The 13,341-nt window shown below is 38.7% G+C and overlaps 1 protein-coding gene across 1 annotated transcript in view; it reads left to right on the top strand.

The window, feature by feature from the left end:
* Positions 1–3,590: 3,590 nt before the first annotated feature.
* LOC124606712 (UDP-glycosyltransferase UGT5-like) overlaps positions 3,591–13,341 on the top strand; it is a 199,176-nt gene continuing 189,425 nt past the window's right edge. Inside the window, exon 1 of the mRNA XM_047138743.1 lies at positions 3,591–3,766. The gene's annotated coding sequence lies outside the window, so the exon portion shown is untranslated. The remainder of the gene's footprint in view (positions 3,767–13,341) is intronic.

Below are 13,341 nucleotides of genomic sequence, written 5' to 3' on the forward strand. Positions count from 1 at the left end.
TTCAAAAGACAATAGATAAAATTTGTTACATGCAGTTTGTTTTCTCCTTAAATAAACAATAGTGGTATCCCTGAACAGTGAAAGAACCTGTTATTTATGTTTGGTTCCTTGCTAAAAGCTAATTACAGCCTCAGGACAACAGAGGACATTTTAGAAACTGCAGGTTGGTCAAAATTAACAGAACTCTAAATCATTCCACCCATGCCGATGGAGCTAAGTAGAAACCTCACATGTAATGCATTCCCAGAACAAATGGGGTCATTAACATGTAATTTGTGGTAACGCTGAAGACACTGATGATATGAGTATGTAATTCTACTGACCATATTATTACTTTACCTGACAAAAGATTGCTGGTTAGAATGTCGTTTGCACTGGGAATTAAGTTGTACATCTACGAGGTCTGTTAAAGTAGTATGCGATCTTTGGCCAGGAAAAAAATTGGCTAGCCTGGTGTGCTGGATAGCTAATCACTCTCAAAGTAATTCCCTTGGGACTGCACACACTTCTCCTATAGGTGCCACAACTGTTGGAAGCAAGCCAAAAGACCCTCTTTCGAAATGGAGTTTAGCTTGACTGTCATTGCTGCCAAAATGTCCTCTAGTCTGAAATTGCATTCCTTTCAATGGTCCCTCGAGTTTGGGGAACAGCCGTAAGTTGCTGTATGATGAGAGTAAGGAGCTGGCTGAAGTACAGCAATGTAGTTTTTTCACCACAAAGTCTGAACTGAGTGTGAGGAATGTGCTGGATCACTGTTGTGACAGTTACCAATTTCCTGTTGCCTACAGGTTTGGTCTCTTGCACCAAACAGCATCAGGTATCACATAGATGATGGAGGACAATCCTGTAGTACTCTTTGGTTACTGTTTGAGTGCATACTCTTGGTGTACCATACTGCAGACATAAAAAAAAGCAGTCAGCATTACTTTGACATTGCTGTGCACTTGGCAAGTGTTCTTTGGTCTTGGTGATGAAGAATATTGCCTCTGACTGGGATTTGCTTTCCAGGTTGTTCCTGTATACCCAGGACTCGTCACCTGTGATTATGGTGTTCACAAAGTCTGTGAGACTTCAACATGAAGTCGCTTTTGCTCCATCATCAACAGCTTCAGCACAAATTTTGCCAACACACTCTTCATGGCCAAATCTTTGGTCACAATGGAATGTGCCAAGAGTGCTGTTACACACCTCTTCCACAGTTTCTGTGATAGTCACACGATGGTCCTGCATCATCACAGTGTTTATTTTGGCAATGACCTGGTCATTTCGGCATGTCAAAGGCAACCAGAGTGTAGCTCACTTTCCACCAATCTGCAGCCTTCTTTAAACAAGTTGTACCACTCCTTAATCTGTGTGATGCCCACAGTACTGTCACCGAAAGCCATTTGAATCTTCCAAATGGCTGTCGCCCAGTTTCTGGCAAAATCTGATGCAGTACTGCTGCTCTAGTTGTTCCGTCACTTCCCTTGCAATGAAAAACTGATGTGAGCACTACACACTACCTCACTTAACTGCTGCTTGCCAGTAACTGATGGCATTACAGGTGGTAAAAATTAAACATTGGATACTTTTCTAACAGACCTCATACTGCTCTGAGCTCCAAATCTGTTTTTCTTTCTTTATCACTAAACTACACAAATTTTATTTGACTAAAGTCAAACATTATACATGGATACAAGTAGTATTTCACTATTATCACCTTCTTTCCTTTACAAAGGAAAGGGCATGTGCAAAGTACTGCAGCTTGAATTACATTACCTCTCATTTACGCGATCAGCCTGACTGACACAGTTAACATGGACTTGTAATAGCAGAAAACATCAATTTTTTTGTTTGTTTGTTCATTTTGTACAATAAGTGTACCAAATTCTATTCATTTTGGTGCATTGAAGTTCATTCTCTTTCATTAATTAAATTTAATTTACTTATAGTTTACTAAGTATAATTTCTTTCCTGCACTTTGAACATAGATATTTACTATTGGTTCTGATGTTTAATTGTGTAACATATCTCAGTATCCTAATATTATGCCTTTAATACCTGGGTGCGGGCGTGCGCGCCCACGCCCCCCCCCTCCCCCCCCCCCCCCCCCCCCCACACACACACACACACACACACACACACACTTCCTAAGCCAATAATTCATAGAGTTTACAAAGTTCACAGTGCCTTCCCCTTGCCCTTCCCTTTTTCCACTACACTAATTTAATCACTCACTATTTACAACTGAAATGTCACCACACACAGATGGCAAGACAAACATGAAATAGGCAGTACGGTTTTTCCTTCCTCACCTTTGGGATTAGTACGGTTCAAAGACTTAAACAAAATACAGTACAATTATGGAGGGAGGGGTTGGCACAGGTACCACATATTGCACATTTTTATTTATACACAGACACTACACACAGGACACAGTTGATATTAGTATGCAGTTGGTAGTTCTCTATCTTCATACGCTAATACAGTGCACCACATGGGAGCTGTACATATAAATACTTCTCACTACACACTTCACAGTTCCTGTGCAACTGGGATTTGACACATTTCCCACCTGTCAAAAAGCTTGCCATGTACTTCCAAACTTTCATGAAAGTACATGTTGTTTTTATCATATGAAAAACGGACACAACAAAATTTACATACATGTTATGGCATTGGTATTATTATGATGGTTCCACAAACTTATTAAGCTTTTCCTGAGGAGTCGTTGGCAGTACTTCATTGAGTCACTTGGATCTTGAGCATTTGCACCACGAAGGGTGGTGTGAGACAGGTCCATGTCTCTGTGTAAGCATTGTTTCTCCCCCCATTAGTTCATGAACTGGAGAGTGTTGACTGTGATGATGCTGGTGTGTTTTGGGGGGGGGGGGGGCACACAATGAGGAGATGGCACTGGATGATTTCGAGGTGATGGCGCTGACTGCAGCCTAGGTTTTGAGTGACGGGAAGTAATCAGTGGAGAGAGGATTCCACAGCCTGCATCAACTTCAGAGCTCCACCTGGTGGGACCATAACACCCTATGGTGATGGAGCAGGTGGAAGCGTGTGTTTCAGAGGAGGAGGATGATGATGCTGCTGACACTTTGCCGGATGTTGTTCAGGAACTGTGGGAAAACAGGCACATGCATATGCACCAGCCAAATGCTGCTGCCAAAGTCTCCACTGCTGTTGTCCATTATCAAGAGATGGAGGTTGAAAAAAAGACTAATGTCTCTGCAGGGCCAATAACTACGGCTGCTGCTGCTGCTCTTGCTTGTATCAATGATGTAGTGTGGCCAGCGTCATTTGGCCCAGAATCATGGCTCGCATCCACTGCTATCTACTTGCAGCTGCTACCTGCTGCTGCTGGTGAAATTTAGCTGCTGCTGCTGCAGCTCTCCTGTTGAGAGAACACCAGTATTTGTTCCACCAAGTGCTACCTGCTGCTGAGCAGCTGCAGCTTGTGCCACAGCAACTTGTTGCTACGGCAGGTTTTGGGATGCCTGCTGCTGTTTAATAAATGCTGCCACCAGCGGTAGATTGCTTTTGAGAATCTGGAGGACCTGTTGCTGTTGTTATGGAGTGTTTCGTGACTTTTTTGCAGTAGTTGCTGGAGGGTCTACTTTTGTAAACTGTATCCAGGCCCCTGGCTGCACAATGTGTTGTCACATCAAGAGCACTGTGAATTCCTAGTGCCCTTCTACACCAAGAGCAGCCAATTGGGGTACCTGAGGTGTGACTTTAACAACTGCCTCAATCCTCGATCTGCATACCTGAAAATCAAGTAAGCATTTTTCAATTCACTGTCTTAATTAACATCTAGTTTCAAGAAAACAAAACTCACTTTTTTTGCAATTTTCTCTCAGTTTCATGAACATCTGGGTCTTCAGTATTTATGTCACTGAATGAATACAAACTTTCTGCTGTGTTATGGTCCACAGTGTACAAATAAATAGTGGAATATATTAGGTCATCGTGACAAGTAACAATGAACATTAGATTACTATTGTAGCTATTTTTCATCATTATACAGGATGGCCAAAATAGAACAGGTCTGGATACATATTTTTAAGTGTGAAACAAAATAAGTCGCCCTATTTAATGAAAATGATAAATTTGTTCAGTTTAATGAACTATAAATTATCAGTGACAATAGTGCTGCACTGTGTGCAATTTAAAAGTCTGAGAAACACACTTACCTCTGCCTTAGGAATGGCAGTAATAGTGTTTTTTATGTTCTCTTGCAGTTCTTCCAGTGGATAGGGATTATTTGAGAATATCTGGCTCTTCTACTTGCACCATAAGTAAGAATAACAGGGAGAGAGGTCAAGTTTTCTGAGTTTCCCCTCTTCACTGAACACATGAATTACATCTAATAAAACAAATAACAGACAATATGTTGCAATTTATCTGTAGATTAATTCCCAGTGCTTCTACATCCTTACAGGCATTGCCAGAGTTCTATATGACACAAAAATTGTATAGATGAGAACAAAAGCAAGAAACAATAGAATCCAAGAACTGATTGGGAGGGGGGGTTTGTGGCATTGAACAAACATCTTACAAAAAGTTTCCCAAAGCTTGGTTAGATTATTATTTAAGTAAAGAAGTAATAATAATAATAATAATAATAATAATAATAATGTGATTACCATCTTGAGCTGTCAGCAAAACTTTTTACTTAACAACCAGTTTCAGTCAATTGACTATCATCTCTTCTTTAAAATTATTTACAGAATCTTATTAGCCGAATATAAATCACTGACTTCAGATCATAGGACCATAAACTTGCCATCGTTATCATATCTTAATAAAAATTACTGAACCAGCGCATGTGGCTGGCTGTGTCAAGCCTGCCCTTGGGGCTGCCTAACCCGTGTACCTGCACTGGCAGCCACTTTGGATGCATATTCCTCAGCTTTGAATCTGGAGATGAATTGCTCGACAGACCTAACGTACACTGAAACTGCTTATGCTGCTAACATGTAACTCCTCATCAAAGGCTTTCTTTCATTTGCAATTAGTTCTTGAGAATCGTCATAAGGTCTCAGTATACGTCTGTGTTTTATTTGCCATACTGATACTTAATTATCAGAGTTTTGTACGCAACTTATGATGTAAACGCTGTAGAATCCGTAACGACCAAACGTTGACGTTCTTCTGTACTAGCGCAATAATTCGCCTACAAACAACCTTCAAGGGAAGTGTCTGGATGCCGCGACACACTTTTGAAGCTAATCACTATATTTTGAGAGCATTAACCCAATAAATTATCCCCAAGGAAACTTCAAAATCAAAAATTCAACATTTCTGATTTCTTTTTATATGGGACGCAACTGTTATTGTACAGTAGAAATAAACAATGATTTATAACTTTTGTTTAAGAATTAGATAAGGAAATACAAGTTTCTAAACTACCTAATTAAACATCACCTGTAATTCCAAATGACCTCTTGTGCTTCAGAAACAGGCGAGTGTGTGCAACTGACCAACATGAGCCGAGACGCCCTTTCAAAGTGTAGGCCTAGAATTTTTTCACAAATTCAGTGTCCTCGAAAAATAGGACAGCAACCCATTACTGAATATTACAAGAAAATTGTAGCCTGGGTTGTGGTAAAAGATATTTATTTAAGCAGCAACTAGTTTCGGGTGAAGCCCATTTTCAAACAACCATATCAAAAAGGAATGTGATGAACACATTATAGCTGTTACTAAAACCATAGAATACTGATAGCTATCCATCTTCTATGGTTTTATTAACAGCTATAATGTGGTTGTCACAGTCTTTGTTTTACATGGAGCTTTGAAAATGACTTCGCCCGAAACTAGCCACCACTTAAATAAATACCTTTTACCGCAACCCACGCTACAATTTTGTAGTAATAATAACGCTAGAATTTTTTGTTTACTTAGTGATATTTGCACTAAGTTTAAGGTTTAACTTCTACCAAGAAGTTATGGAAGAATCCATAAATTTGTAGTAAGTTTTTATTTTTGCGCCTTCTGTACGAACATTTGAAGCATCCAGTCTGTGTTTGTCAGCACAGACTGGATGTTTCACATGTTTGTACATAAGTTGTTAGCAAAGTAATTCATCTGGAGAGGCTCTTCAAGCTCAGATAATACAGAGACTTTTTTTTTCTCCTTTCTCATCTGGGCTTTGGACCGGCAATGGCGACGTTAAAATTTTTTTGAAAAATTTTTTATAAATTATTTTTATTTTTTTTAATTTTTAAGTATTTTTTTCAGAGGTAAGGGCTTCATTTCATCTCCAACTGTAGCAACTTGGCTAAAAGTTCTTCTTTGCGTGGTATGTTTCAAAACATGAGTCAACGCAGAAAGGCATATTGCTGTTTTGCATTCACATTCCGTTTCTCGATGCCCATTCTGTTTCGAGCAGACTGCACATCTACGCCATAGTCCACGTTTTTTGGCCTGGTCACCTGGAATGACATGTGGAAAGTGCCTCCCAGTAAAGCGAAGAGGATTCTCATCACCAGAGCATCTTCCTTTCCTATCTCTTCTCCGTTCTGTAGCAAATTTTTCCACAAGTTTTCAGACCAGACATAAATGAAAATCTGCTAATGATATTTTGCTCCATGTCACCAATCTGAAGAGTGTGAGCACTCAAAACACAAAACGTCCACAACATGAAAAAAAAAAAAAAAAAAAAAAAATGTTTTTGTACCATTAAACAGATTTACGCAGAGATGCAACAGAGCTTAATAGCATATCGGAGTGGTCTATTGCTCCCATATTTGCATTGTAATCAACAACACATTGCAGCTTCATTACTTTTTCACCAGTCATCTTTCCCATGTCACGCATTTCTGTAGTGTTGCATGTAGTCAGCATGAACGCTTCTCTCTTGTCGCACCACTTGATGGCAAGCATTGTGTCAGTTGACATAAACTCAACTTCTCCTCATTTCAGTTTCTTTTGTAGCTTCGGAAAGTTGTGCCTGTTCCTATGTACAGTACCGCATGCTGCTGTTCTCTGGTTGTGAAGCCAGAGGAACAAGGCTGGACTTGTATACCAATTGTCGATGTACAGGGTATGTCCACATTCAAGGTATGGCTTAATTAGTGTTGCCACAATATCACCATATTTCCCCAAATAATGGATTTCAATTTCTGTTGTTGTGCCTGTGTATACAATGAAATCCAAGATGCATCCAGTTTTACAGTCACACAACACAAATGTTTTGATTCCAAATCAACTTCGTTTTGAAGGAATGTATTGTTTAAAAGATAAGTGACCTTTGAACAATAACAGGCTTTCATCGACACAGAGTTTTCTGTATGGATTAAATGCACTGCGGAATGCCACACGAACTGTATCAATTATTTTCCTAATTTTAAACAAACTGTCATCTCCACGATTGGCCGAGTTGTCACTAAAATGCAACATTCTCAAAAGTAACATAAAACAGTAACGGGACATTACTTCGCCAAAAATTGGAGTACTCAGAAGTACATCTCTGGGCCAATATTCCTTTATTCTCAACTTTTAATTCGAGCGATGGGAAACCAAAAACCAATGAAGCTATACATTTCCTCAAACCTATATCTTTCCAGGTGGATAGTCAAGAACGAACTGATTCCAATGCATTTGCCATGGTGAAAGTGAAAAATCGGTTCATTTCAAGTGCTATAAATTTCAACAGATCTTCTGATAGAAATAGGATGAAAAAGGATAGAATGCTTGAATCAGGCTCTAGTTGACAATTATGTCCTGAAGATGAGTCATCAAATGCATGAAGTGCTGGACTGAAATCACGATTTTGCCAATCAAATTCTATGGCGTGGCCTCTTACGGATCGATTTGTCTTCACTTTCAGAATCTGAAGAAGAACTGTCCTGGCGAGCTTTACTAGGTGAAGTACGTGGAGGTGTATTACTACGAGATTCTTCTGATGAATCTTCATCGTTACTACTTTCATTGAAGATGCCACACTCACTGTCACTGTCACTCCCTGTCAGTATCTCCAATATCTCTGTCAGTGCAATGACATCGATGTGCCATTTGTCTGTGGAACTCAAAAGTGACAGAACTCTAAAAATCCTGATGAAACGGCAGATAGCTAAACGACACCACAGAAACAGAATAATCCCACCCTACATTTCTTTTTTCTGTTGTGTCATCTTATTATATGACATCAATATTTTTTATGAATCATGAAATACAAATGGAATTAACTGCAGAAGAAATAAAGACTTCAAATTTTATTAACATGGTTAACACTTTCCAGAAAACTGTTACCAGTATTTCTAGTTTGTCTCCAAGAAGTTCATGACAAATTTGGTTGTTGAGGCCATCAAGATGTCAACTAATTAATGAAATGACATCAGAGTGTGCATGAAATCTGGATAGCTCGCAGAAGAAACCTATAATCAGTTTTCAGACAAAGTTTTGCCATGTTACATACAGTATTGATTTGAGGGGATGGACAAAACAGTCCCTCGTTATACGATGGGCTGTCTGTCAATGAAATCTCAATACTGACATTTTCATTGAAATCAAATCCACCAAAGTGTATGCCTTCCTGTCAAGTCTATGAGGTATACTTCTACTGACTGATGAAGAATTACTTTCATCAATTACAGAAGTGCCCTAGTATCATCGGAGAGTTAAGGGATTTCACATATACAAGCAATACAGTTAACACACACCTTGTTCCATAATCAACTGCATGCCCCAGCTTTCGAGGAAATGTTTCCATTTGTGTTGTTTTCCATGACATTATCACCAGATCGCAAAGTTGTTTTCCTAATGATGTTTACCACTTTGCACGCCGAGCTCCAAATTTGCATGCTTTCAGTTTTCTTTCTGAATGCTCTGGTTTTCTTGAAGCATGAAAGTAAAATACAAAGCAAAAATTGAAATACTAGAACTTTTATGTTTTTGATTTTCAATTACTATTAACTGTGTATGATTTGTGATGGTACAATCTACTTGTAATAAGATTTAAAATGGTAATTTCATTTGTCAGTCATTAATTCCATTGTATTTTACTATGTCACAAAAAATATAGACATGAGTTACCTCCACGACAAAAGAAAAACAAAATATAAGATAGGATCTGAGCAAGGGGGCCGAAATTTCAAAGTTATGCTCTCTTAACCACTGCACTACCAACTCTATTGGTTTTACAATGCACGAGCGGATGATGAAAGTCTGACAGATATTTTCTCAAAAACTACTGCATGTTGGCACCTAATCAGAAGTAACTGTCCCTTTATTTTCATCCTTCTTTCACCAAGAAAGTTCCAACAGTATCAGGCAGCTACCTATGGTGAGTTCACCTTGTAAGTATCTACAGCCAGGTAACTCTTCTGCTGTGGCAATGATAAATTATGCATACAAACCACTTTCATGAATTAGTCTGTCTATTTGTGAAAACAGTATCAAAATACCTAGAGCAATTCCCAAGGTTAGCCTCCTCACACATACAGAAAAGTGTGACAGGAATGCAATCATGCGCACACACACACACACACACACACACACACACACACACACACACACACACACAGGGTAAATCACAATTCCTATTAAATACTTATAGGGGTTGTAGAGATGACTTCGTAGATAAGGTTTTGATAAAGAATCAATGTTTAAAATGTATAGTTTGGGCATAAAGGTAGTTTGAAGACTGAATCACCTCCCACTTCATGGCCCAGTACATAAATTTTTAATGATACAGCTGCACAGCGCATGCCTCAAGGATGTTTTATGGATTGCCTCAGTCCATCAAATGCCATTTTCGGCCAACTACAACAATGGCTGCACAAAACTGGTATATTTGCAACTAGAATGGTTCACTGTGGTGCTCCACACATGAAAACCAGTGTTTTAGGACTACTGTGTGTGTGTGTGTGTGTGTGTGTGTGTGTGTGTGTGTGTGTTTTGGAGTGCCCCCAGAATTTTACAAAAGTCTGGAGACACTTGTGTTCCAGCCACTTCGAACACATGTTATTTTGTAGTGGGTTGTAGCATAAACAGATACACACTGCCGCAAAACGTTATTTGTGCAGGCTAACCGAGAAAGAAGAGCAAAACCGGGCCAACAAGTGATGCGCTCGGTTGCAGCAGAGAGAAAAGAAAAACTTCCGGCCCAGAATTCCGTGGACGACATTAGTGATTGTTGTGTTGTGGAGAGACAACGGAAGGAAAAAAAAAAAGATTATTATTTATAGTGACTTGGTCTCGAGCAGACGGACATGTATATTAGTATTGTATCGTTGAGAAAAAATGTTATTTAATTTGGTTGAATTCAGTCGTGTGCGAATGCCCTAAGAAAGTGTGGGCTTACTGTTTAACGTGGCAGTGAAATGGTGTATTGAATTTTGAATATAGAATATGTTAACAGCAACTGAATTTTGAGAGAGTCTTTATTTGGACTAGATAATAGAATTTTGGAATAGTAGATGAATTTTCACCTTCTTCAAAATACAGAATCTTCGGAGAAGCGTTTGATGCAAGACGCCGGAGCTGCGGGGAAGCTAAGCCTGTATCCGGCATTCAAGTAAGTTCACACTGATAGTCCAAGGAGCGCGGCTCTAAGTTTTAGAGAAGATACAACGGGGCATTGCAGTGCGTAAACGTGCATTGTTAAAAAACCTCATGCAATGAATAAATGCCACCTGGAGCAGCTCCTGGAGAGCACACAAATCACAGTTCACCGCTCCACTGTGTACGTACTGTGAAGTGGGCAATTTTAAAGTGATCTGATCTTCAAACATATTTTACTTCCAAGTGGTTCATTTCCAGTCATGGGTTCCTTGTCAAAACTTTAACTACTAAGTCTCCTACAACTCCTAATACTCCAGCCAACAAACAAAATTTTGGGAAAAAATTTGTGTAGTCACATTTTGTACCGTTGTAGGAAGGAGTGTCATGAATAACATACCGAAAACCGCTGGTATGTGAGTGTTGGGATGAAGATAACACGTAAATTTCAATTTTTGATGTCCATCTTCAAATTTCAAAAACCGCTGCTTCTCACAAAAGTGTTTCGCAATACAAAATTGAACTACATTAAATTTCCTACAAAAACGGTCTTATACATTTTTTCCTCTAGGACTACTAATTTTCACAGTGCAGGGTGAGGGAAAACTGCACATTATTAATGCTGGTGTTGCAACAGTATACAATTCACATTCACTGTTAAATGAACTGCATTAAGAACATACGTTAAATGTGTGTATCACACTAAGTGCAGCACAGCCATATTAAGGGATAAACTGTGTTTTTGGGGGGTGTAATATCATGGAATGGATGGGGATGGAGGTCAGAAGCCCAAAGGGAGGCATGTGATCAGATTGTGGTTATTCAACTCCCTCCTCCACAGGTTTTTAAACTGAAGAGTGAGCAGACAATTTGCTACTCTTTCTACCACACTATTTCATAAAAAGCAGCTAAATATGTTTCATGAAGTTATACCAAGCCATCCACAAATCGCCTTATGAATTACTGAAGATCCAATGTACAGACACAGGATGTGTAGTTATCGCACAGTGTGCTATCACTGCATGGAATACAGATCTGGGTTAATATGAATAAAGTGCATATGGATAGACTCTACATACACCTCTGCACACTGTTCTACACTGTTAGGGGGCAGCTGATTCTTAGTCATCCTGTACGGCAGCCATAGGTAGTGTTCTGGGAAAGGCAACTTTCTCCACTATAAGGGCTGCTCACAAATGCTGAGTTATCTGTCTGTATGTGTGATGCACATCTGACATAGATTTTAAATGGACAATTTTTCTGTTAAGTAAGCCTTATGGCTATGTCATAAGCACTTACTTGAATCATTTTACTGTTCCCTAGCCCTTATGGCTTCACTTCTCTTTTCATGAAATATGTAATGTGTCACTACTTCTTCTGAGAAACACATATTTATATCTGTCAAAATGTAGGTAAAGGTTTGAATAAACTTTTGGTGTGCAACTGGTTGGCTGTACAATTCCCATTGCATTCAGGCAAATTTCAGTTGGATCTGGTCCCCTTTCCTCAATAACTATTTACAAGAGTTGGACAAAAATTGGAAACTTATTGCCCAAACTGCCCATTAATGAGGCAAAAATATTCTTTTAGAACGGGAAGAGTTACCCCAAAATATAATACCATGCAACATAAGTGAATGAAAATATGCAAAGTAGCCTCATTTACATGTCAAACGATCACTCACTTCAGATACCATTCGAATAGTAAAAATGGCAGCATTAAGTCTTTGAACAAGATCCTGAACATGGGCTTTCCACAACAGTTTACTATATATCTGAACATCTAGAAATTTAAACTGTTCATTTTCGGTAATCATATGTCCATTCTGTGAAATTAAAATGCCATGTTTTGTTGAATTGTGTGTTACAAACTGCAAAAATTGACACTTATTGTGATTTAGCATTAGTTTATTTTCTACAAGCCATGAACTTATGTCATGAACTGCACTATTTGAAACCAACCAATGATGGACACAACATCCTTTACTACTACACTAGTGTCATCATCAGCAAACAGAAATATTTTAGAGTTACCCGTAATTCCAGAGGGCACATCATTTATATAAATAAGGAACAAGAGTGGCCACAACACTGATCCCTTGCGCACCTCTCATTTGACTGTTCCCTACTCAGACCCCACATCATAGCGATTCTCAACATTGTTAATAATGACCTTTTGCTGTCTATTGCTAAAGTAAGAGGTGAACCAAATGTGAGCCACTTCCTGTATTCTGTAATGGTCTAACTTTTAGAGCAATATTTTGTGATCAACACAATCAAACGCCTTAGTTAAATAAATAAAAAAAAATGCCTAGCATTCGAAACCTTTTGTTTAATCCACCCAGAACCTCACAGAGAAAAGAGATTATAGCATTTTCTGTTGTTAAACGACTTCTAAAGCCGAACTGTGCATTCGATAGCAAATTATGTGATATAAAATTATCAATTATCCTTACACACACAGCCTTTTCAATAACTTTAGCAAACACTCATGGCATAGAAATAGGTCTAAAATTGTCTACATTATCCCTTCCTCCCTTTTTATAAAGCGACATTACTACTGAGTAATCATTCAGGAAACTGACCATTCCTAAATAAATAATTACAAATATGGCTAAATATAGGGTTAACATGTGTAGCACAGTACTTTAATATTCTGCTAGGCACTCTATCGTATACATAAGAGTTCTTAGTCTTCAGTGATATAATTATTGACTCAATCTCCCCCTTGTCTGTATCTCGGAAAGGCATTTGCCAAGAGAGTTATAGATTCCCTACAAAAACTAGATTTTTATTTAATTCACCAGCAAAGCTCAGAAAATGATTGTTAAATATTGTACATATACAT

Source organism: Schistocerca americana, chromosome 3 (assembly GCF_021461395.2).
Source record: "Schistocerca americana isolate TAMUIC-IGC-003095 chromosome 3, iqSchAmer2.1, whole genome shotgun sequence".
NCBI lineage: Eukaryota > Metazoa > Arthropoda > Insecta > Orthoptera > Acrididae > Schistocerca > Schistocerca americana.